The sequence below is a fragment of the Rhinatrema bivittatum genome, chromosome 15, assembly GCF_901001135.1.
Source record: "Rhinatrema bivittatum chromosome 15, aRhiBiv1.1, whole genome shotgun sequence".
Classification (NCBI taxonomy): domain Eukaryota; kingdom Metazoa; phylum Chordata; class Amphibia; order Gymnophiona; family Rhinatrematidae; genus Rhinatrema; species Rhinatrema bivittatum.
In genome coordinates, this window is record NC_042629.1 from 71,237,602 (window position 1) to 71,261,577 (window position 23,976).

The 23,976-nt window shown below is 43.7% G+C and overlaps 1 protein-coding gene and 1 long non-coding RNA gene across 5 annotated transcripts in view; one reads left to right on the plus strand and one right to left on the minus strand.

Moving 5' to 3' along the window:
• MEGF6 (multiple EGF like domains 6) overlaps positions 1 to 23,976 on the plus strand; it is a 262,583-nt gene that overhangs the window by 119,889 nt on the left and 118,718 nt on the right. The window lies entirely within an intron of this gene.
• The window catches only part of LOC115076562, a 41,873-nt gene that overhangs the window by 7,513 nt on the left and 10,384 nt on the right, over positions 1 to 23,976 (minus strand). Inside the window, exons 2-3 of one of the 2 annotated variants that reach the window (XR_003852796.1) lie at positions 22,298 to 22,445; positions 20,222 to 20,320 (exon numbers count right to left, since the gene is read on the minus strand). This is a non-coding gene — a long non-coding RNA (uncharacterized LOC115076562). The remainder of the gene's footprint in view (positions 1 to 20,221; positions 20,321 to 22,297; positions 22,446 to 23,976) is intronic. The other variant, XR_003852797.1, reaches the window with a different exon arrangement.

Consider the following 23,976-nt stretch of genomic DNA (forward strand, 5'->3'; position numbering starts at 1 on the left):
CAAGCCCTAGAACACTAATACACTACATAGTGGGCAAACAGAACAAGCCGAACTGCTACAAATCCCTACTGGGAAACTACACACTAGGCAAAATACTCACTTCTATCACACGTGCAACATGGACAGAGCCTTACCTAATACAGAATAAGGAACTACAAATTAGAAACAAACCTACAGACAAAACTGAAATGGAAAGCCTGAGAAACCAGCCTCAGCCTCTGTGAACACTGAAGAAACAGCAAAATACAAATATGAGAAATGCATTCCCAGAGATGGCATATTCCAATTGCTGAAATTTATTTATTTTATTTATTTAAAAACTTTTCTATACCGTCGCTAAGCTATGTACCATCGCAACGGTTTACAAATAGGCACAAATAATGTACATATAGGTGGGTATTGTACATTCTAACAAGTGCCAACTAAAAACTGTTACAATATCATTAATAAAGATAAATTTTTGGGTAGTGATGGATTAGTTCTGGGAAGGTTTATTGAGGTACTTTCTTTCGGTCTAATTCTCTACTGTACTATGTATTTATAATATTGTGGTGCCATTTATTCTGGCTGCGTTTTTCTGTATTTTTCATTCTCTCTCTCTACCCCACTGTCTCTTTTGGAAAGACTTGCTTAAAGAGCCATGTCTTTAAGGTTTTTTTAAAGGATTTGATGTCACTCTGTAATCTGAGTTCAGTGGGCATTGTGTTCCATAGAAAGGGCCCAGCCAGTGATAAAGCCCTTTCTCTTACTTGGGTTAGCTTAGCTGATTTTACTGTGGGGATTGTTAGTAGTGCCTTGTTAGCCGAGCGAAGGTTCCTTTGTGCTACATGGGCTCTTAGAGCTGTATTTAGCCAGTCAGCTTCTTTATCATATATTAGTTTGTGTATTGTGCATAAGGCTTTGTACTTGATCCTGTATTCAATTGGTAGCCAATGTAGTTCTGCTAAAGTTTCAGTTATATGGTCCCTTCTTTTTTTTCCTGTTAAAATTCTGGCTGCACTGTTCTGAAGTATTTGCAGTGGTCTGACTGATGAGCTGGGGAGTCCCAGTAAGAGTGCATTGCAGTAATCAGTACTGGCGAAAACAAGTGTTTGTAGGATTGTTCTGAAGTGGGCAGGTGTGAGTAATGGTTTCAATCTTTTAAGGATCATGAGTTTTGCGTAACCTTCCCTTACTTTTAAGGATATGTGTTGTTTTAAATTGATTTCTGGATCCATTATTACTCCCAGGTTTCTTACTTTTTCGGCCAGTTCTATTTTCTGGTTATTTCCTAGCATTATTGTTGTTTTGACGATTTCAGATTTGTCTTCGTTCAAGGTGTAGGAATTCTGTTTTATCAATGTTAATAACCAGCTCCATTTGGGTTAGAAGTTGTTTTATTATGCCAAGGTACAAAATAATTTTATTATGTTGTTTTATTATGCCAAGGTACAAAATAATTTTTTTTTTACTTTTATTGTCTGATCTTATTTTTCTAATTGGTTGGACCCAGTCTCTTTGTTCCTCTTGTCTGTCTTTTCCTAGTTCCTTTTTCAGGGTCTCTTTTATTCTTTGTTTTTTCTCTCTCCTCTTGTCTTCTTTCCTTCCTCCTTCATAACACACACAGATTCTCTCTCACATGCACTATTTCAAACAAATGCTCTTGCTCTCATATCCAGCCTTTCATTCTCACATGCAGGCTCTCACTCGCAGGTTCCCACTCCCACACACCCAGGCTCCTACTCTCACACATAGGTTCCCACTCTCATACATACACACACACACACACGCTCTTTTACATGCTCTCTCCCACATGTAAGCTCACTCCCACAAGTTCTCTCTCACATCAATTGTCTCTCACACCCACATGTTTTCTTTCATACGTGTACACACACAGGCTCTTCATTCCAGTGCTCTCATACATACACAAGTAGGCTTCTCATTCCCATGCTCTCTCTCATACATACACAGACAAGCTTCTCACTCCCATGCTCTATTTCATGCACACACAGGCTTCTCACTCCCTTGCGCTCTCTCATACATCCACACACATACAGGCTTCTCACTCCCATGCTGTCTTTCATACATACACACCCAGGCTTCTTGCTCCCATGCTCGCTCTCTCATACAAACACACACAGGCTTCTCACTCCCATGCTCTCTCTTATACGTAGAGACTTCTCACTCTCGTGATCTCTCTCATACACACACACACACACACACACACACACTGACTTCTCACTCTCATGGTCTTTCACACACATATACACACAGATGCTTCTCACTCCCATGATGCCTCTCTCTCATACATACACAAACACATACACTCTATCAGGGCCTCTCCATCTCTTCCTGGCCTTATTGCTGCAAGACCTCTTCTCTGGCTATGCGTGTTGAGCTCCGCGACGGCACTGTAATGGTCAGGCCTCTCTTCTTGGGCCATGTGGGATGAGCTCTGTGACGGCCCTGCGATGATCAGGGCTCTTCTTAGGCATAGGGCTGTGTGGGATGAGATCCGTGATGCCCCTGTGATGGTCGGGTCTCTCTTCAGGCCATGTTGGATGAGCTCTGCGACAGCCCAGCGACAGTCAGGCCTATTCTCAGGTCTCGGGCCGTGTGGGATGAACTCCGCAACTGACCTTTGATGGTCGGGCCTCTCTTATTGGGCCACGCGGGATGAGCTCCGTGACGGCCCTGTGAAGGTCAGGTCAGGCCTTGGGCTGCACGGGATGAGTTTCGCGATGGCCCTGTATCGGGCCTCTCTTCTCAGGTGCCAAGTAACTGAGTGGGTGGGCTTGAGTGTGAAGTGGTTGGGCCTAGGCCCACCCATGGCTACGCCACAGGCTCTTGATCTTTGTAGTCCAGGAACTGTAAGCAGGCTGTATGTGGGGACTTGCTAGAACCATGAGGTCCACATTCAGCCGCCATGTTAGCTGTGCTACTTAGCTGGATAAACTTATCTGGCTAACTAGCTAGCGCTGTATATTCAGTGGTACAGGCACTCTGCTGAATATGCTCTGCTATCTTAGTTATCCGGATAAAGTTAAATTGCTAACTTTAGGGCAGGCAGAGTTAGCCAGACAATTCAACCAGCTAACTCTGAATACTGACCCCTAGATTTATCAAAATGCCATAAATATAGCAGAAATAGTGCCTGTGATTTAAAAAAAAAAAAAAAAAAAAAAAGGATGTGTGTGTGTGATTAGGCTAATTTGGAGGAAGGGAGAGAGGGAGGGAGAGAAAGAGAGAGACTCTGTAGAGAACAATTTCACTCTACTATTTATACCACCATAAGCGGGGGCACTTTTAACTCTGAGGGGGGTAACATACACAGTAGGAGATATGAACCGGAAAGTACACATCACTGAAGATTTTCTGTCATTTCCATTGATGAAAGGTACAAGAGGAGTTGATTTGCGCAATGCACTCTTTACCTGGCTTGTTGCACTCTCTACCTAGCTTGTTTGTACGCACATTGTATGCACGTTGTTTGGGTTTTATCAATTTAAACTCAAAATTAGGTTATTAGATCTTGATATGCAGTAAATGGAAAAGCTTGATGCATGACAAAAACCGAGGAGGACCAAGCTGGCCTTGTACGGGAAAGTTCACTTGTTGATCTTGGAAATCAAGCATAGGTTGAGCCTGTTAAAGTAATTGTAGGCGACCCATACTTGGTTTCAAAGGCTAGCAAGAAATTACAATACTATTGAGGCATTTTAAGCCATCGTTCTTCAGTTTGCTAAATGATAAAACTTGTGCCATTGGGGATAAAATATAATGGTTAATGTGTTGAAATGTGAGATAAGACATTGAACCATGATGAAGATGATCAGATAGCTTCATGTTTTATGCGATAGGTTGAGGCAGTACTGATTTCACCCTATTACGTGTGTGGACTTCCAATTTATTTTAGGAACAGCAGGATGGCAAGTCTATTGATGGACTAGTATGAAACCAGGATTGGCTCAGCCTGTCCCTGATGACATGAAGCCACCTGGGTCACCTCAACCAAGGTAGATCTTTGCTAAATAAAAGAAACAAACACCTGTGCTTTTAGTTTTGTTTCGGTAGCATCAAATCTTTATTTATGAAAATATCACAGTTTTGCTTTGAATTTCTGGTTTATTTGGTGCGTAGTACTACTACGGCTACAACTTAACATTTATATGGCTCTGCTAGACATACGCAATGGAGGAGTGCATGCAAAAAGATTTTCAGCATGGATCCTTTTGCAAATGCACGCTAAAATGACAGGATACTTCATTGGGTTTTTTTGTGATTTTAGGTTGGAAAACGACACAAAACAATATAACAAATATTGGTTTTCATGTCATTTTAAAATGGCAGCACATCCCTAGGTCACAGCATACCAGGCTTAGCACCCCTGGTAGCTTCTCTTCTCGTGGTTCAGGAGTTCTTGAGTAGTTTGAGTGGATCCTTTCAAGACCAAAGTGTGAGGTGTGCTGGACTTATTCTACAAACTTGGAAATTTGGACTAGGTCTTAGTAATACAATAGAAAAGTAAATGAGAAATATGCCTTGTACAATGGAAGCACATTGTAGAAAGATGACTTTCAGCTACTACTGTTAGTAAATAAATTAATTTAGTGCCACCTCTCATCAAATTTCTATTATTGTGGCTTTCCCCTATTTTGCATTTTTAGAAGCAGTCCATACTGGAGCCTTTCTCCCCCACCATCAACTATCTAGCTGAGCCTCGACACTGCTAGCCCTCTGGTTGAGAGGCACAGTCCGCAATGCCTCCGGTAGCCCAGCACAAGTGCACTCTTAGCCAGCCAGTAGTGGTCGCTGTTGCGTAATGGCTGTAAATGTCCCCTCTTCATCTCAGGCAGCCTAAGGAGCAGAAACGGGCCAGAGGAATTTAAACCCATGCTACTGAGCCAACAGGCTGACCCTATTCTGCACTGATGGTTATCTGCAATCTCTTGACATTTAATTACTAGTGATAATGAGCAGCCACTGCCCAGGTAAAGGCCTTATCTACTGCGCATTTTTCTTATAGGCACAAAATAAGAGAGAACCTTTAACAAGTAGGCCCCTAAATAAGAAGAAGGATCTTCTGTAAAACACAATTTTATAATTGTGTTGTAACAAGTTAATAAATGCAAACTTAGAACTCTTTAGTTGCCTTAATTTTGGATTCAAAATCTACCAGGAACATCTTTATTGCAATTTGGATACATTTTAATGGGAACTCATGCACCTATAATAAAATACTAACTAGACTTTCATAGACAGATGGTAACCTCCTGGGAATAATATACATTTTTCATATTCTGCCTTCTCTCATCTGTTAAGGATGGGTTCCAATGCAGCTGCTTCCAGTTAGCTCCATTTCAGTGCATTGTAGGTTTGATTTATAGACCAATCCCCTACTGTGCTTTCCTCATGACACCTGAGTGGTGGTGACAAGTGACTCATGGCTAATGAACTGAGGAAAAATAAATCTGTTTGGCTGTCCATTGCAGCACTGGATTAGAATTTATATAGCTTTCTTATAGTTTGGAGACTTCAGATCTAAAACTGGCCCAAGAGTATCGCAGGGAATTCTGTGGAAAACAAAACGCTATATATATATTGTACTCATCTGCAACATGAGAGGGGTTCTCTGCATCCCACGAGCACTGGGCCAGTCAGGATAATACTGCCTGGCAACTTCCCACTAAAACAGAGGTCTTTGTGTCCTGTTTACTGCAGAATGACACGGACAAGGTCCCCCTCCGCCTACTTTTATATTGTTAAGAAAAGATCCGTCGATTGCGGAATGTACTGTTTGGCCTTCAGTGGTAATTAAAAAAAAATAATTAATTATAAGTTGCCAGGAAGAGGCCAGCAGAGGTCTCCACCTTCCATTCCAACTTCAATGGGGGACAAGAAAGCAAGTTAACAAAGTTACCAGGTCACCAATCTGGCAAGAAAATCAACACTGCTTGTCTTCACTATTGGACTGAAGGTTTCTTTTCCCGATGCACAATGGTCATTCTTACTGACCATTAAACAGCAAGGGCACATGTGACATGGATCCTTTTGAGATCAGAACTCATTCTCCAGTTCAGGGGCTCTGCTGAATGAGCACGTGTTCTTAAAAAAACGGGATCGAACGTTAGTTACATCGAGTCTGGAAATGCTGACGTTTCTTAGTGTACAGAGGGCAATGAAGAGAGAAACATTACATGAATGTGACATTGAATCAGAGTCTTGGTAACACTGATAAAGATCTATCAGCAGAAGTATTGCAGGCGGGAGAAACATTCAGTGCTAGTGGCGAGCTGGGATGCAACAATGACACCTCTTAAACAACTCAATTTTGCTGTTGTCGCTTTTTTTTTTTTTTGTTTGATTTCTGCTTGCTGAACTGAAATCCCCTCAGGTCTCCCCTTTTATTAGTTCAGAAATAATTTCGCAGGCATTCAGCTTAGCTCCTATAGTACGCTGAACTATTTCTGTCTAGACAAATCAGCAAAGCTTTTTAACACTTAAATGCTTAGCTGGTCTCTTGCAAGGGGTAAAATATTTATCAACTGTAAGAAGTTCATTACTATCACCAAACTACAAAAACTGTAGAATGACGAGCATCTGAGCCTCCAGGGAACCCAATACTCTGTTGTGATCTGGAGATCTAGACACTTAATGTACATTTTCTTCCAGCCTTGGATGGTTTATGTCTTGCCAATAAGGTCAGGAAAGGAAAGGTATATCCATAGATTTGCATTTTCAGATCTACACTTATAGGTTTCCAGCAAAATTCTAGCCACAGAAAAAGCAAGTGGAAATGTCTAAGAACTTGTAGTGCTTCAAAACCATAGTATCTGCACATGAAAGCACCTGCAGACTTTGTACCCAAATGGACAGGTTACAAATTGCCCTTTATATCTTACAAATTTTTTCAGATCTGAATGTGTGGCCGGCCTGATAGTCCATCATTGATGCATTCTGTCCTAAGGAAGACCCAGCATTCTCAGCCCCCGTCGCTGAATGCCCGAGTCTGCTGGCTGGGTTAAATGCATGCTTGTGTCTGGTTCCAGACAGAACCTGATGCCTCCCAGTTAAGGAACTCAGGATGGGGAGTGGAAGAGGAATTACAAATGGGGACAACCCTTGAGTAGTCATGAAGAAAGATCCGTGGCGTGCTGCAGTCCCTGCAAACATTGCTACTTAGGCATATTATAACATTTCAGGTTATGGCACAGATGGATTTTTAAATTCCTGTTAAATGGTTTTAAAATACTGACTTAGAGCTTAAGATGTGCCATCATTGCTGAGTGAGATCAAAGTTCCATTGAGCCAAGCTTCCTATCTCTAACAGTAGCCAGGCTGGGTCACCAATACCCAGCAGATCACAAAAAGAGTAGATCCATTTCTTTTTCACTCCCAGATCTTCTGCACCTTCCTATATGGAAACATAGAAATGACAGCAGAAGAAGACCAAATGGCCCATCCAGTCTGCCCAGAAAGCTTTCACACTTTCTTTCTCTCTCTCTCATATACTTATCTGTTACTCTTGGTATTTAGTAACCTTTTGGTTCTATTTACCATCCACCCCCTCCATTAATGTAACCTTTTGGTTCCATTTTCCTTCCACCCCCGCCATTAATGTAGAGAGCAGTGCTGAAACTGCTTCTAAGTGAAGTATCTAGCTTAATTGGTTAGGAGTAGTAACCGCCGCAATAAGCAAGCTACTCCCACGCTTATTTGTTTACCTAGCCTGTGCAATTCAGTCCTTGTTGGTTGTTATCTGAATATAAATCCTCTTTTCTTCATTCCCCCTGCCATTGAAGAAGAGAGCTACACTGGATATGCATTGAAAGTGAAGTATCAGGCTTGTTTGGTTTGGGGTAGTAACTGCTGTAACAAGCAAGCTACTCCCCGCTTTTTTGTGAATGCAAATCCTTTTATCCACATTTCCTCTTGCCATTGAAGCATAGAGCACTGTCGGAGTTGCAGTAATCGTGTGTATGTCTATTGAATAAGGGTATTATCTCCAGGTATTAGCTGTCTTTCGCGCAAGCCGCCCTCTCTTCATTCACATCCTCTAGACTTTATGGATCCACAGTGTTTATCCCACGCCCCTTTGAAGTCCTTCTCAGTTAGTACCCACATGTATCGCCACAGCTGGCTCCTCCTCAGTGCTCTCTAAAATCTTATCTGGGTGATGCATTGATCTGGGTTCAGAACGCACACACAGCCTGTACCAAGGGGCTTTCATCTTGGGGCTAATCCAAGCAACACAAATATTGCAGTTCAGGTAGTTAATGTTAGGTTTATTTGAGCATTTCTAAGCAACAAAATAATAATTCAACAGAGGAATAAACACTGGAGAGATGATTGCAAATAACAATAATAATCGCTATTAGGAAAGCATTTAAATATACAATAAAAATAGAAAAGCGTTCCTGACAGATGATGGGCCGGATCCATCTATTCTGCACTTCCGGAAGTTGAAGTGTGTAATGTTCTAATCATTTTATGCTGTTTTTAAGAATTCCTAACACTAGCAGATGCATGAGGTGGGAATGAGCAAACTGCTTTTTCTTCCTGATCATCAGTATCTGCATCTGTGAGAGACACCTCCCTTCTGCTGCAAAGAGATCTGTTACACTCTGCAGCAATTATTTGGGGGAATGTGCAAACAGAAAGTAATTATGCAAGCGATGGGGGATCAGATGTCCAGAACGGTTCTGTGTGCCCACACATGTATAAATTAAGTTAAGAGGCCCAGAATCAGCTGTCTGTATGTGAATGTACATTCTGTCTGCGAGCGGCTCTGAGTTCATCAGAAGTCAGAAATAATCCCCTAACATGCATGAGGTCTGCTACCTTCATATCAGGCAAGCAAGTGACTAAGCAATGGTCATGTCCAGCAGCCACCCATATGTGTCCATTCTTAATGATCGAATCGCCATCTTCAGTGGTAGTTCTAACCCTTCCTCCTAGGAAACATGCTCCTGGATAGAGATCCTCGGTGAGAGAAGATAATGCATCACCTGGAGGGCAAGTTCTAGCTGTAGGCTCGGTCACTTCCTGTCACACTTGGTGGAGATTGGGACTGCTCTTTGAAGGTCGTCTCTGTCTGCCTCAGCTCCTCTAGGTCTGCCACTCAAGCCTCCAGAAAGCCAGGAGATCTTTGTGTCTGTCAGGTGCACACATGCAACCTCTCTGCAGCAGGTGACACGTGGTGCAAAAGACTGAAAAGCCCTCAGCCTGTTGCTGCACTGCTATCTGCCTCATAATGTGTTGAAATTATTTTTTGTAACTTTACTTAATTTCACTTTTTAACACAAGTACATACTTAGAAAAATCAGATACCATAATTCTATAGTAACAAAACAAAAAAAGTAATAAATTCTTAGCAGAGAACTGTTTGAGATCATTACCAAATGGAGATCCAAGGAAGTTGCGAGAGCGTGAAACAACTCAAAAAGAAATTGAATCCAGCGTAGACAGCAGCGTCGCTAACTGCAGTTGGAGCCAGTTACAGTTATCACGTTGAAGACCCTGTGATCTTTTAGAATCAAAACCGCAAAGGCTCAGACAAAAATACTTCAATTATTCAAATGCAGTATGCATTTACATGGAAAACCGACTACAATCAATGTGCCAAGACCTAAAAGTTCTTGATGCATTGCCAAGAATTTCCTCCTACGAACTTGTGTAGTTTTTGAAATGTCTGGAAATAACCAAACTTTTTGGCTATGAAATGTTTATCTGTTTTCAAAAGAAAAGCTTCCTAATAGAGTCCTTATTTTGAGGGAAGACAAAGGTAATAAGGAGCATCTCTGCTTGACCCAGTCCTCCACTAATTCTGCAAGATGGTAAAATGAAAACCGTCTTTAAAAGTGGAACTGCCTCAGCTGGCATGTGCAGTATCTCCAATAGGTATTGCCTAAAGATCTCAGTAGGAGTACTGGTAACTATTCTGGGAAAATTTATAGCACGTACATCTGAGTATCTTGAAAAATTCTTCAAGTTCTCAATCTTGTGGATAGTTATCAAGTTGCTTTGTATCATCTCAGTCTGAAGATCAGAGACTTGACCCATATGCGGCTCAAGATGTTCCACTTTCTTCAACTGTGTACCATGGGGACACCTCATTGGACTGTAAATTTTTGTGTACATCCACAGTTAAAGTAACTAAGGAAGACATTGCTTGTTCTAAAGATGCCACAGAGCAATCCAGCATGATAGTACTGGGCTTGACTGAGGGAAGTCTTACTGCCAGACTAGCAAGTGTCACAGGCGAAACTAGCTCCTCTGGGGAAACTTGCAGCTTCCACACCTCCCAAAGGAGCTTGAGCTGCTGATCTTTTCTGCCACTGCACTCACTCATTTCCCCCAGTCATCTGCTCTCCACTATGAGCTTGTGTGAGAAGAGCCAGGGTTTCCCAGGGACATCACAACATGCATTGCCTCCTTCAGTGTCAGCAGGAGCAACACTACTGACAGGAAGGCGCAGGAGCTGCTGCTACACGTGGGTTCAGAGAGGTATCAATCTCCAACTGTAGAGTCGCTCATCTTCTTACAGTCAAGAGTCTTCACCGGGTGTTCCAACCACCTTTTTTTTGCCAGAAAGCCATCAATACTCATCTATTGGATAGGATTCTCTTCTGAGGAGGCAGGGATCCTCCCCTGATTCTCCCTTTTTGTGTGATCATATTGTAAATAGGCAAAGTAAAATAAAGAAAACCCATCGAGAACAGAGATGGCTGCCTGGCATGTCCTCTCTTCAAGCCGCCATCTTGGATCTGCCAAGTTGTTAGTTATTTAAAGTTGTATAAGGAATGGGGGACACTTAAGGGACTTTATTTTACTCTGCTTGTTAATGACCTGCAATAAGACTACAATTAATTGCTAAAACAGGACTAATTACTCACTTGGTGTTATAAACAGACTCTTATTGTGGAAAACGTCCTTCATAACTTTCTAATTTGGGTAACAGTCTGTATATGAAACAATGTGACCAGGGTGGGAAACTTCAAATGCCACTGATTACTTCTCCAGGAAACAGCTCTCACGCCTTCCCGCAGCAAAAGAAGTGACTCTTGCAAGCTCCTCACACACACAAAATAAATGTAACCCTCTAACTATTTTCCTTAACATATTTTATAGACACACAGAATAAACTTTAATTCTCTTTCATTTGCAGGCTTTAAACTCGTGCTTTCCCCAGCAAACCAATACTCCCAAGTCCTGCTCAGTCACCAAAAGATGCCATACTTTTGCTTTTCGCACTCCCTTTGCAGTGAAAAGGTGCTGAAGGGTTGTGAATGCCTATAAGACCATTATAGTTACATAAGAACAAAAGAACATGCCATACTGGGTCAGACCAAGGGTCCATCAAGCCCAGGATCCTGTTTCCAACAGTGGCCAATCCAGGCCATAAGAACCTGGCAAGTACCCAAAAACTAAGTCTATTCCATGTTACTGTTGCTAGTAATAGCGGTGGTTATTATCTAAGTCAACTTAATTAATAACAGGTAATGGACTTCTCGTCCAAGAACTTATCCAATCCTTTTTTAAACACAGCTATACTAACTGCACTAACCACATCCTCTGGTAACAAATTCCAGAGTTTAATTGTGCGTTGAGTGAAAAAGAACTTTCTCCGATTAGTTTTAAATGTGCCACATGCTAACTTCATGGAGTGCCCCCTAATCTTTCTATTATCCGAAAGAGTAAAAAACTGATTCACATCTACCCGTTCTAGATCTCTCATGATTTTAAACACCTCTATCATATCCCCCCTCAGCCATCTCTTCTCCAAGCTGAAAAGTCCTAACCTCTTTAGTCTTTCCTCATAGGCGAGTTGTTCCATTCCCCTTATCATTTTGGTAGCCCTTCTCTGTACTTTCTCCATCGCAATTATATCTTTTTTGAGATGCGGCGACCAAAATTGTACACAATATTCAAGGTGTGGTCTCACTATGGAGCGATACAGAGGCATTATGACATTTTCTGTTTTATTCACCATTCCCTTTCTAATAATTCCCAACATTCTGTTTGCTTTTTTGACTGCCGCAGCACACTGAACCGACAATTTCAATGTGTTATCCACTATGACACCTAGATCTCTTTCTTGGGTTGTAGCACCTAATATGGAACCCAACATTGTGTAATTATAGCATGGGTTATTTTTCCCTATATGCATCACCTTGCACTTGTCCACATTAAATTTCATCTGCCATTTGGATGCCCAATTTTCTAGCTTCACAAGGTCTTCCTGCAATTTATCACAATCTGCTTGTGATTTAACTACTCTGAACAATTTTGTATCATCTGCAAATTTGATTACCTCACTCATATTTCTTTCCAGATCATTTATAAATATATTGAACAGTAAGGGTCCCAATACAGATCCCTGAGGCACTCCACTGCCCGCTCCCTTCCACTGAGAAAATTGTCCATTTAATCCTACTCTCTGTTTCCTGTCTTTTAGCCAGTTTGCAATCCACGAAAGGACATCGCCACCTATCCCATGACTTTTTACTTTTCCTAGAAGCCTCTCATGAGGAACTTTGTCAAACGCCTTCTGAAAATCCAAGTATACTATATCTACCGGTTCACCTTTATCCACATGTTTATTAACTCCTTCAAAAAAGTGAAGCAGATTTGTGAGGCAAGACTTGCCTTGGGTAAAGCCATGCTGACTTTGCTCCATTAAACCATGTCTTTCTATATGTTCTGTGATTTTGATGTTTAGAACACTTTCCACTATTTTTCCTGGCTCTGAAGTCAGGCTGCATAGCAACCTTCTAGTAGACCATGTGACTTGGGAGACAGCTAAGGTGCTGGTGGGGGAAGGTAGGGAGGTCTAATAAGGCAGCCGGGTTTCTGGAATGAGAGGATTAAGTAAATAGGAAGCTCTGGGATTTTGCTAAACTCTGAAAGACCTTCAGATTTGGAGCAGGAAGAGTATAACACCCCCCCCCACCACCACCTGATGTCTTTAAAATTGAAAAGGCTATCTGTTTACTGTGAAAAGTGTCAAGATTATTTAGATGTGGGCCAGAAGGGTGGAAGTCGTTTATTAAAAACGAATCATGTGATTCTTTAAGAGAAAAAGGAGAGGACAGGCATCAATCCTATGGAAAATATTTCTTTATGAGATGAAGCTGGAAAGCATTCTAATGCATCCAGGCATTTACTTTTGATAAATAATGCCATGGCAGGATATTTATGGCAACTCTGCTCTATCTGTCAGAAATGCAGATTGCCAGGGAGAGAGGCAGCCCCATGACCTGTGAGCGGCTGTCGAGAGATCCAAAGCTGGGAAGCACCTTAGAAAGGGCTGAGATAAATGAATGTCAAATTACAGCATCATAATAGTAAAACTTTTATTCCGCATACTCCAGCACTTCAAGAGGATTCTATTAAAATTACATCTGAAGGCGTTCTTTATGATAAGCCCATTGTGCCATAATAGATTTCAAGAGAATGAATACATCCTCCCCGTGCTTGGACCTAGAGCTTCAGTAAGATAATCCTTCCATGTGTATGAATTTATTTGCCGTGCGGTAGAATAACATTAATTGAATGAACCAGGAGAGCAGTTTGATGCTGGCAGACCATGGCCCTTTCTGAACATGAAGTTAGTGGTGGTGGTGGCGGTGCCACGGGTCTGTGTTGGGCTTTAGATATCTGCCAGGTGCGTTTGGGCTCCCTGCTATATGGAGCGTCCCGGAGCAAGGCTCCCTGGCTCATGTAAAATTTCAATCGGCAACGTTTCTGCTTCCAGTTTTTATTGCTAGCAAAGACTCTTCTCGCTAACACATTTTAAAACCTTGGTGGCTCGGTTACACTGGCAGGGGGGGCGAGACCTGGGCTCAGTTCCCGGCTCGGAGCCTCTGCTCCACAGGCTGGCCAGGGCTGGGAGTGCCTGAAAGGAAAGAGCGTGACCCCCTGGTGGCTGTCTGCAGGGGGTCATGGGAGCGTGTCCTGGTGTCTGGCCTCCGGCTAAGGACTGTGCTGCAGTGACTCAGCTAAAGTAAGATGGGAGGAGGTATTAAAGCAGGGAGAGCAGAAGGAAGAAATCCCTGGGTACTTGGGCGAATGAAGGTTTATGGTGCCAGATCACAGCCCTGATTCCAATTGAGTTGGAAGATGAGAGGAAGAGAGAGAGGAATTGCCAAGTCAACCTGCCTCCCCCACCCACCCCCCCAAAAACAGCGAAAGTGAAACTCATTTCATAGCTGTATGCAAACAACTGAGAAGTTAGTGCACATACAAATCCTGGAACCCTAATACTGACCTAATTATAAAAGACATTTCTATCTCACCCCCATCTATAAAGCCTTTCATCTCACGTAGGAATGTGTAACTCTTTCAGATGCTAAATGAAATTACACTGAATGCACACTCGGCATATATCGTCTAGATGCAGCGGAATAAAAGGTCATTGGAAAAAATCAGTGTCGTTTGTAGAGATGTGCAATCTAAACCACATAACTGCACCATTTGGCAGAGTAATGCCACATTTCAGCTTTCAGCAATATTTTCACTAAGTGGTACTGAGATATTGGGATAATCTCAATGTCTAGCCCAAAAAATGCAGGGGAACAAGTATTGCATGGACACCTTGAATGTCCTGATGTCTACTGTGGGCTTTGAGCTTAACTAATGAGTCAAGCTTAGGAATGGTGGGGTTTCATCCACTTCCCAGCCTTCATGTGAGCGACTAGATGAGCAAGTCCCCTGCTGGAAGTAACGAAGCTCCTTGCTTCACTGCTTCTCTCCTTGGAAACTGTGGGATCCTCTTCCTGAGCCTTTCAGATTAAGCCCTTTTTTGCTTTGTTGTTTTCCAAATGCTTTAATGAAGCTGCTGTTGTAATTCTTGAGACCAGAGACAGTCAGGCTGGGTTTGATCCTGTAGAAATGCTTGACTTTTGTGCACATGGTTCCCTTGGTAATTTTCTTGAAAACATTTTCTTCATTAAATTATGTTGGAAATTTAATTAGACCCGAGCATCAATGGAAGGGTCAGTTCTAGAGGAATGTGTTTAATGGGCATCATGAACATTGGGGGAACTGGTACGCCGTCCGTCCCAGCATTTAAATTGTAACTTAGCATCTTCAGGTTTGTTGCAGTTTAGAAATGAAGCTTACTTACATATCTACGAAACATGTGCAAGACTGGTCTTTACTCACGTAGGCGCTATTTAATCTGTTTAGAAGCGGTAGTTGCACTTGATTAATAGAGAACCAATTTTGCGAGAACAATGAATGAATGCCGTGGTCATCACCGAAGCTATTGGATTTTAAATGCAGTGTTGTGCTGGCTGTGAAGCTTTCTGAATAAACCAGTCTTTCCCTTCCATAGTTTCTACTCTATCCAAGCTTAACGGTTGCATGGTCTTCTAAGATATGATACTTGAGAATTTGGGGAACTGACTGGTTCACAGAACTGTAAGTGAAATATAACCTCCCATTTGAAAAAGGAGGAGACATGCTGTCAGTTCCCCTTGAATTTAAAATTGACCTCCAAGATAAAAGTAACTACAGCAGAAAGCAGAGCTGGGAGTTTAACTTCTGAACAGATGTGAGTTGCAAGTCCTACCAATAAGCCAAATGAACATCCTGATGATCTCATTATCACATAAATATTTTTTGTTCCTCTTTATTATAAGCAGGTGGCTGATCTGCCAGATCATAAGCCTCAAAAGTGAGAAGATTCAGTGGGTGAATTTCAAAGCACACGGCACCCGCAAAATTAATTACATTGTTTGTTTAAAAAAAAATCTTTGTCAGAGATCCATTTGGAAATAAAGGCTATGATCACGTCCTTTTCCAGAGAGTAAACTTCTAGTAGTGAAAAATATTTGTAAACTATCTGAAAGAGCCCATCACAAAATGACAGCCGGACACAACCTGCCCAGATGGCTAACAACAAAATGACAGGTTAGAAAAATAAAGAGGGTCTCGGCCTCATGTTAAAAGTGGGTGCGATCTGTCCCCGCCAGGCATATGAAGCACCTCAGGGAGCTTGAATTGTAAATCTGCCTTGGTGCATTTCAGGACAGCAGACGGGCGAACTCGGCCCTGAGACTGTCTTTCAGGAGTTTTCTTTCCCCCGCTTATCCTATTGCTAGCACCAGAAAAAAAAAACACATGGCCTTTCAAATCTCTGGAGTGGTGCGCACCAGGGGATTGTTTACTTATTGTAACGCGGCAATCTGATGAACGAGACTCTCTTGCTCCTACAAACAGAAAGATTGAGGGAAAGGTAAGCTGTATCAGGCTGTTTCTGTGGCAGACGGGGCTGGTGCTGCTGGAGAGATAGTGTTCACAGCCCTGGGAGGGGGATATCCCAAAATCCAGACCTGTTTTTGTGGCACTGCAGGTCTGGAGTTGCCTACCCGTGATATATTACTTAAAAAAAAAAAACAAAAAAAACTATACCTTCACTTCCTTTCCGCTGAAAATAGACCTTATTACGCCAACTGTGCTGTTTTTCCTGAGGATCATGTCCTGAGGATACCTACCATCCATAGCCAAAGACCTGTGCTGATGATTTTAGTGAAGAACACATCCTGGTTTTCCTATTCCATTCTTACCGTGTGGTAAGCAAATGGAAAAAAAAAAGTTCTGCCTGTGTCTTGTTAGATCCAAATTATCTAAATTCAGAAGTAGCCAAAAAATAAACATTTTTATTTCTTTCACAAGGTGCTTGCATATGAGGACTCTGCCTATACAATGTTATAGTTAGTGAGGTTTGGGTGGATCCATGGACACTGTGGCAGCTGACCACACCCACGGGAGGAGGTCCCTTGAGGGGCCACAGGGCAGGCTCTGCTCAGGACACACAAACACAGAGATTGATCTTTATTTAAACGATGTTGTGTAGCCACAGAGGTGGCAGTGATGAGCAGCTGAAGTAGCCCGGCTGGGCTAGTATCCCTCAGGCGCTGGAACAGCGACTCCTCCGGTAGCAGTGCTGTAGTGGAAGGAACTGAGAATAATGAGTACAGTGGGATATGCACAAGCCCCAGTATGGAGAACCCCAGGATAGGGAGAGCAGGTCCTTGAGGAGTGAGTACCTGATCCCTGAGAGCTGAGAGGCTTGAAGGTAATGTACTCACACAGCGGTTCCACATAGGAGATGGCACCAGGGCTGGAACGGAGGCAGGCCCTCGGGGAGCGAGTACCTGATCCCTGAGAGGCTTGAAGGTGATGTACTCACACAGCGGTTCCACGTAGGAGATGGCACCAGGGCTGGAACGGAGGCAGGCCCTCGAGGAGCGAGTGCCTGATCCCTGAGAGCTGAGAGGCTTGAAGGAGATGTACTCACACAGCGGTTCCACGTAGGAGATGGCACCAGGGCTGGAACGGAGGCAGGCCCTCGAGGAGCAAGTACCTGATCCCTGAGAGCTGAGAGGCTTGAAGGAGATGTACTCACACAGCGGTTCCACGTAGGAGATGGCACCAGGGCTGGAACGGAGGCAGGCCCTCGAGGAGCGAGTACCTGATCCCTGAGAGCTGAGAGGCTTGAAGGAGATGTACTCACACAGCGGTTCCACGTAGGAGATGGCACCAGGGCTGGAACGGAGGCAGGCCCTCGAGGAGTGAGTACCTGATCCCTGAGAGGCTTGAAGGTGATGTACTCACACAGCGGTTCCACGTAGGAGATGGCACAGGGCTGGAACGGAGGCAGGCCCTCGAGGAGCGAGTACCTGGTTCCAGGGAACAGCTCTGAGGTGAAGATGGCAGTACTCACTGGTGTTGAAGATAGCGAATCCTTCCAGGCGGAAGAGAAGGTAGGACCAGGCAGCGAGTCAGGGAACATAGGCCCTCGAGGAGCGAGTACCGGGTTCCTGATAGCGACCTGAAAAGCAAGTGCGGCCCCCGAGGAGCGGGTACCCTGTTAGCATTGAGTCCAATGACGATTGGAGAGGCAGAGTAGCTGGGTACGGAGAGCGAATCCCATCTACGGTTTTTCTGTGTTATGTCTTCGGGTTTTGGAAGCTCTTACATCTCCTTACTTTGGTTTGCAGGTCGGTCACGTCAAGTTTCGATCTGGGGGCGTTTCTCAAGGCGATGTGGGCCTCCAGCCTGGGGACTTATGTATTTCACATTGAGGCTTTGTCGGCTGAACAGATATCCTCTTGTCTGCTGCTCTCTGACGGATTTCTTATTTGAAACATTTATGAAGGCCACAGCTGTACTGGTCTAAAGGTTTCTTTGGAAATGTTTTTTAAATATTATTTCCAGTCTTATATTCTTTTACATTTTAACCTCGTATTCTGTTGTCTCCTACCTCCTACATTGGCAGACTTGAGTTAGTTTCTCCACATGAGTTTGCTTTGCAGATTCTGTTACAGGAATGAACTTCACTCATAAACCAGGATACGTTGGCTATGATCTCCCTCTCAAATTTACTGCTAGTGCTCTTTATAATACTTGCATTGTACCAAAAAGAGCTCCTTTCTGCAGCTCATCAAAGTTTTTTAATTAGGTTGGTGACACCCAAGACACCTGGGATTATTCTGCATCTTTCTGCCACATTTTTCCAGGTCTCTCTGTCTCTTCATGCATGATGATCTTCTCACTCTCCATATGTACTAGAAAATACTCACGTGGCACTGAATATCAGCATGGCAATGCTGTTCTTGTGGTTTTCTCCTGTATCCAGCAGATTTGTGCGAAGAAAGCAGATATTAAATGGAACAAATGTTTTGGAAAACACTCAAAAATTTTCCCATTAACTTCAACCTAAAATGGTTTCCAGTCCCCGTTTACAGTGCCTGCAGATTTACCTACTTGAATACTGTTTCACATAAACCAAACAATTATTCTGCTTTGCTGAACTCATGCATTAAGAGAATGGCAAATCTGTGCCCAGGAATCTATTTCTAGGGAAAACATTTGCACATTTGCCTTTCAAAATAAATACTTTTAATACAGACATTTTAGTTTCTGGAACATTCGCCAGCTGGCTAGCAGCTAAGTTGGAATGAAAGATGCTTCTGTTCATTTCATTAAGTATTACTATCTGCGGGAGGCAGATGAGGAGGAGACATCCACAGGCACTAGAGTCATCTTGGTTGGGCAATAGTTGAACGATGAGATTAGCAAAGAAATAGCTTCAGCGGAAAAAAAAAAAAAATCTGCCTCAGACCAGATGATGCTAGGAATGGTGGCAGCCATTGCCTTTATGTGAGGCTCACTGCTTCTCATCCTTGCAGGATGGACGTGTTTTAGTTTGTCGAGGACAACAATGGAGGCAGATGTTTGGTCTTCAGCATGATTGCCTGCTGAGCTTGACTAGATGTTCTCTCCTTAATGAGGAGGTTCCCTTGCTGTGTGCTGGCAGTGGAGGAGGTGTCGGAAAGTTATTTTCCCGAACATTCTAGTTTGCAGCTTAAGCAAAAAAAGTGCCCAACTGCATAAAATTGCTACGGTGGGTATCCCAAATTAAAGCCTTGCTACAGATGCAGGTAAGACTTGGGGGGGGTGGGGTTTGGGAGACAATCGGAACAGTCCCTCCCCCCCCCTGTTTAGAAAAGTTCTGTGTCTGAGTATCCCAGGATCCCAGATGATCTGGCAGGCGGTCGTAGCCTCCTATCACCTGACATGTCAGCACATCACTGTGTGGGTCTGACCCTTGGCAGGCCAGATGCATACCAGCTAGATTTGCTTTGAGTCTTCTGACGATCTCTACGTGCACGCCGGCGTGCAAGGCATTCTTGGGTTTTGAAAACAAACCCGGCTTCAATTTCACGTTGATTTTAAGATGCAGCTTCCAAAATTCTTCCTGGTCTCTCTCGCCCAGATGCCACCTCTTGGGGTGCGCCGCAGCTGTACCAAGCATAAACCTCTCTCATATTTTGCCGCAATCCTTTTTTATGTTAGTTTTCTGCCAAGCGCTGTTTTATTCCATTTATTTTAAGACACTTTTCGCTATTGAAGCTGTAAAGTGTTGAGTACAGGGTAAGAAAACACACACACACGCACACACACGCGCGCGCACACACACACACACACACACACACACATATCAGAGCAAGCAGTAGATTTGAGAAACTGAGATCATTCCCAACACAGCCTAACTGGTCATGATGTGTGCAGACACTAACCCTTGAAGGCCAGTTACGTCCTGGGATCTCCCTCTCCCAGTCGGTGATGCAGAGGGAAGGTTTGTGGAGGAACAGATGAAACACAGCCACCCGTCCGGTCTGCCCCTTCTCCTGCGGTAGCACCGCAGAGCTTACCCACTTTCCGGCTCTACCCTCCATCCCTTGCATCCCCTTTTTCTTCCCCGAGCTTTCTTGAATTCTGCCACGTGTCGGACGAGGACAAAGGAATCCAACATCCTAGTTGAGAGAACCTGAAGGACGTGAAAGATGACGAGAGAATCTTTAGACGACAGAAAAGAAAAGGAACTTTTTTCTTAAAAGGAGGAATTCTTGTGCGGCGATCACCAGGCCTGTGCATGTGTGCTCGTGTGTTCCCCTTTCCCCTAATAATGTTGAGTTTGGTGTCCTATCCACAACAGATCTTTAGTACATGCTAAGGGGTCCAGGGGGATCCTGATGAGCATGCATACGTTGTCCTTTTTCTCTTGTTGATTTAAAGCGGCAAATTGCCCGAATTTCTAATTATATTTATTTATTTTTTAGATTGGATAATGTGAGTCACTGGGACAGTAGAATGTGTTTGGGTAAATCTGGACCATTCATCCCACCCCTTCTCCCACGTCAGATCTTCAGAATCTTTAAATCTGTAAATAATGTTACCCGATGAGCCGGATCTGTGCCAGCTCTGGGTACAGGTGCCTTATTCCTTAAGCCCCCCCCCCCCTACTGACGAATTAGTAAATGAACATCATTTAAGCAAAAAAAAAACAAAACAAAAAAAAAAATTTCCAAGCCATTTTATACTTATTGAATTAAAAAGAGGAAGTTCCACTAACTGTAGTGAGACACATGTTAGCAGCAGGGATGAAATCCAAAGCTGGAACTTAAAACCGCAAAAACAGGATAAAATGATTCATAGGAGAAATATCTATCTGTCAGGACGTAACACAGTACAGAGCCTCTGATTTTGATTAATTCAACCACTCAAATCACTGGATTTGCTAACACCCCTACAGAGCCCCCCCCACGTAACATATTTTAGGGCAGTGCTGTCCCCTGCTGTGGAACAGACGTTGAACCATTCTCCTGTTTGATGCATAGAGCATCCCCCACACCCCCCCCCCCCCAGTAATTTAAGAAAATAATCATTTCTTTTAAAGCATGTTTGCCTTGCTCACGAGACTCCCACTGCTTCTGGGAGCTGCCATGTTATATCGGAAGAAGCTGCCATAATGGCTCCATCTTCTCGCACCCCCCACCCCCCACCCCGTATGGGATGTGGAGAATGAGCTGACACCACTGACCTGTTCTGTTGTTGATGGAACAAAATGGGTCTTCCCCCTAGCATAGGTGAGATCTTGTAACTCGGAGAAAGAGATAGCTGGAGAGAAATCCACTTATAGAAACATAGAAATGACTGCAGAAGAAGACCAAACGGCCCATCCAGTCTGCTCAGCAAGTTTCATACTTTTTTTTTCTCATACTTATCTGTTTCTCTTGGCTCTTAGTAACCTCTTGGTTCTATTTCCCTTCCACCCCCACCATTAATGTATAGAGCAGTGTTGGAACTGCATCTAAGTGAAATATCTAGCTTAATTAATTAGGGGTAGTAACCGCCACAATAAGCAAGCTACACCCATGCTTATTTGTTTACCCAGACTATGTAATTCAGTCCTTGTTGGTTGTTGTCTGTATATAGATCCACTTTTCTTCATTCCCCTTTGCCTTTGCCTGGCTGGGCCACAGACCTTTTAATAGCTTTGATATGATAGCCTTCCTTTAATTTCTAAACGTTATCTCTTGTGCAGCATCTTGGTCAGTTCAATTGCAGCTTATTTAAGGTTTAGATTCATTTTATATAAAATGTACTTAATGGCTTTCTGGATGGCTGATGCCTTATAATTACATAAAACTTTCCACCTTATCTCTGTTTTTTTTAACTCGACGGTTTACCATTCAAAGATTTTCCAAAGACAGAAGGTGGACTACGCTCCACAAGGAGCCCTGTTTCCGAAACAGAGAGAGACCTCAGCACGACCTTTTACACAGCAGAGCGTTCCCTGAATTAACGCAACTGGTTTCATGCAATTATTGCACCGCTTGCATGCCAGAGAGCTGGGAATGGATCCCGTTGTTCTTCAGCTTAAATATTAATTGTTCACAGATGGCTTAATTTAGCAGCTTGGTGCCTTGAGGTTGGAGGAAAGAAGGGGGGGGAGTATGCTGACCTGTGTGGTTACAGGGGCCCGATTTCTAAATCATCATCTTTCTACGAGGGTTGGCGTAGTAGTCTAACCACAGGAATCCGTCCATGCTTCTCAGTTGCGGCAGGGCCCAGAGCATGCAGCTAAGGCAGGGAACTCTACTCTCTGGTACCTGGAACAAAAGAGAGGGGATTATTTTTCATCATCGTTGTGCTACAGTTTATTTCCGAAAATGGATCCCCATTGGTCTCTGCAAAATTCCTGAGCTGCATAAGCGGGCCACCTCTCTATAAACCTTCCACCTGCGGTTGCTCAGGTAACAAAACAGATATCTGGGTCCTCTTGTGGCAAGAGGTGCATTCGCCCTACTCCAGGAGATTTACTCTCATGTGTTCCTTTTTTGCACACAACAGAGGCCTTACTGCATTGGTGATGGTTGTGTTAAGTATAAGAAGGCTCGCTGGTAGGTCCGGAGCGATGGCCTGGCAGTTTTGCAGTCAGTTGGGAAACAGTACCTGTTCAGTACCTGAATGGTTCTCTTGTTGCTCGGGGTGGGGTGGAGCCTGGGAGGATGGGGGGGGGGGGGGGCAGGGCCGTGTTTAGACATAGGTGACATAGACATGTGCCTTGGGTGCCAAATTCTGAAGGCACCCAAAGGTTGGAGGTCCCTCTGCTGCCGTCTGATTTCTGGGGACAAAATTTGCCACTCCTGGTCCTCTGCCTATAGGCACCGTAATCTCAAGTCTGGCATTGGGGGGGGAATGGCTGCTGACATGGCACATCTTGTTCCAGGGAGGAGGGAGAATGTGCTGCTACTCTTGCTATGTGGATGATTTTTGTTGTCGAGCACGCGAGCGCTATTGGACAGGAGGCTAAAGGGATCTATATTCTGATCTTTCAGCTGTAAGAGCAGCAAGTACTCGGTATTGTAGGACTTGTCCAAGCACTGGGAGAAAAATGGGGGAGAGGGGAACCTGAAAGCAGTGTAATGAGTTATTTATTTAGAGTTACCCCCTGTAAAGTTTCATATGCATGAGCAACCTCATAAACCACCCCTTCTTCATCTCTCTAACCTGTAAACTCCTCTCCCCACCTCCATCTGCCCAAAACAAAACTAACAGATTTCTCATACCTTTCAGCTTTTGCTGTGGGCTTCCTTACACACTTGGCTTTGTTTTGTTTTTCCAATACCCCAAAACACGTCTCACCTGTTCAGATGTGGCGAATTTAAGCTCACAGTGAAAGACGGAGTCGCTTCAGTTGTGACGGAAAGGGGAAAACACCCAACGGCCCTTTGCCCAGCTTCTTGGGAAGGGAGCAGATCCATCGCCCGAGCTGCAGTTCTTGTGCTGTGGGCGGGTGGAAGCTTCTTTTTAACAGGGATCTGCCGCACGAGCGGAAGACAACGTACCTGGAAATGGCCAAAGGGCTTGGCCTCTGCCACTCCAAGGGGGTCGATGCAATAAGGTGCATCCGGCCTAGCTCATGGGTTTACTCACGTTGAGTGCGTGTTTTTAGCACGCAAGAATGGCATCCAATGCAGTAAGGGGATCAGCGTGCCCAAAACGTACACCCCCCAATGCGTGTAAACGCACATTTTTTTTAACACGGGGAATTTTAACTCCAGCTCTGGAGGATGGGTAAAGTTAACTCACAGTCAAGGGCTCATGAGAAACATTAAGAAATATGGTCCTGTGTGTTGC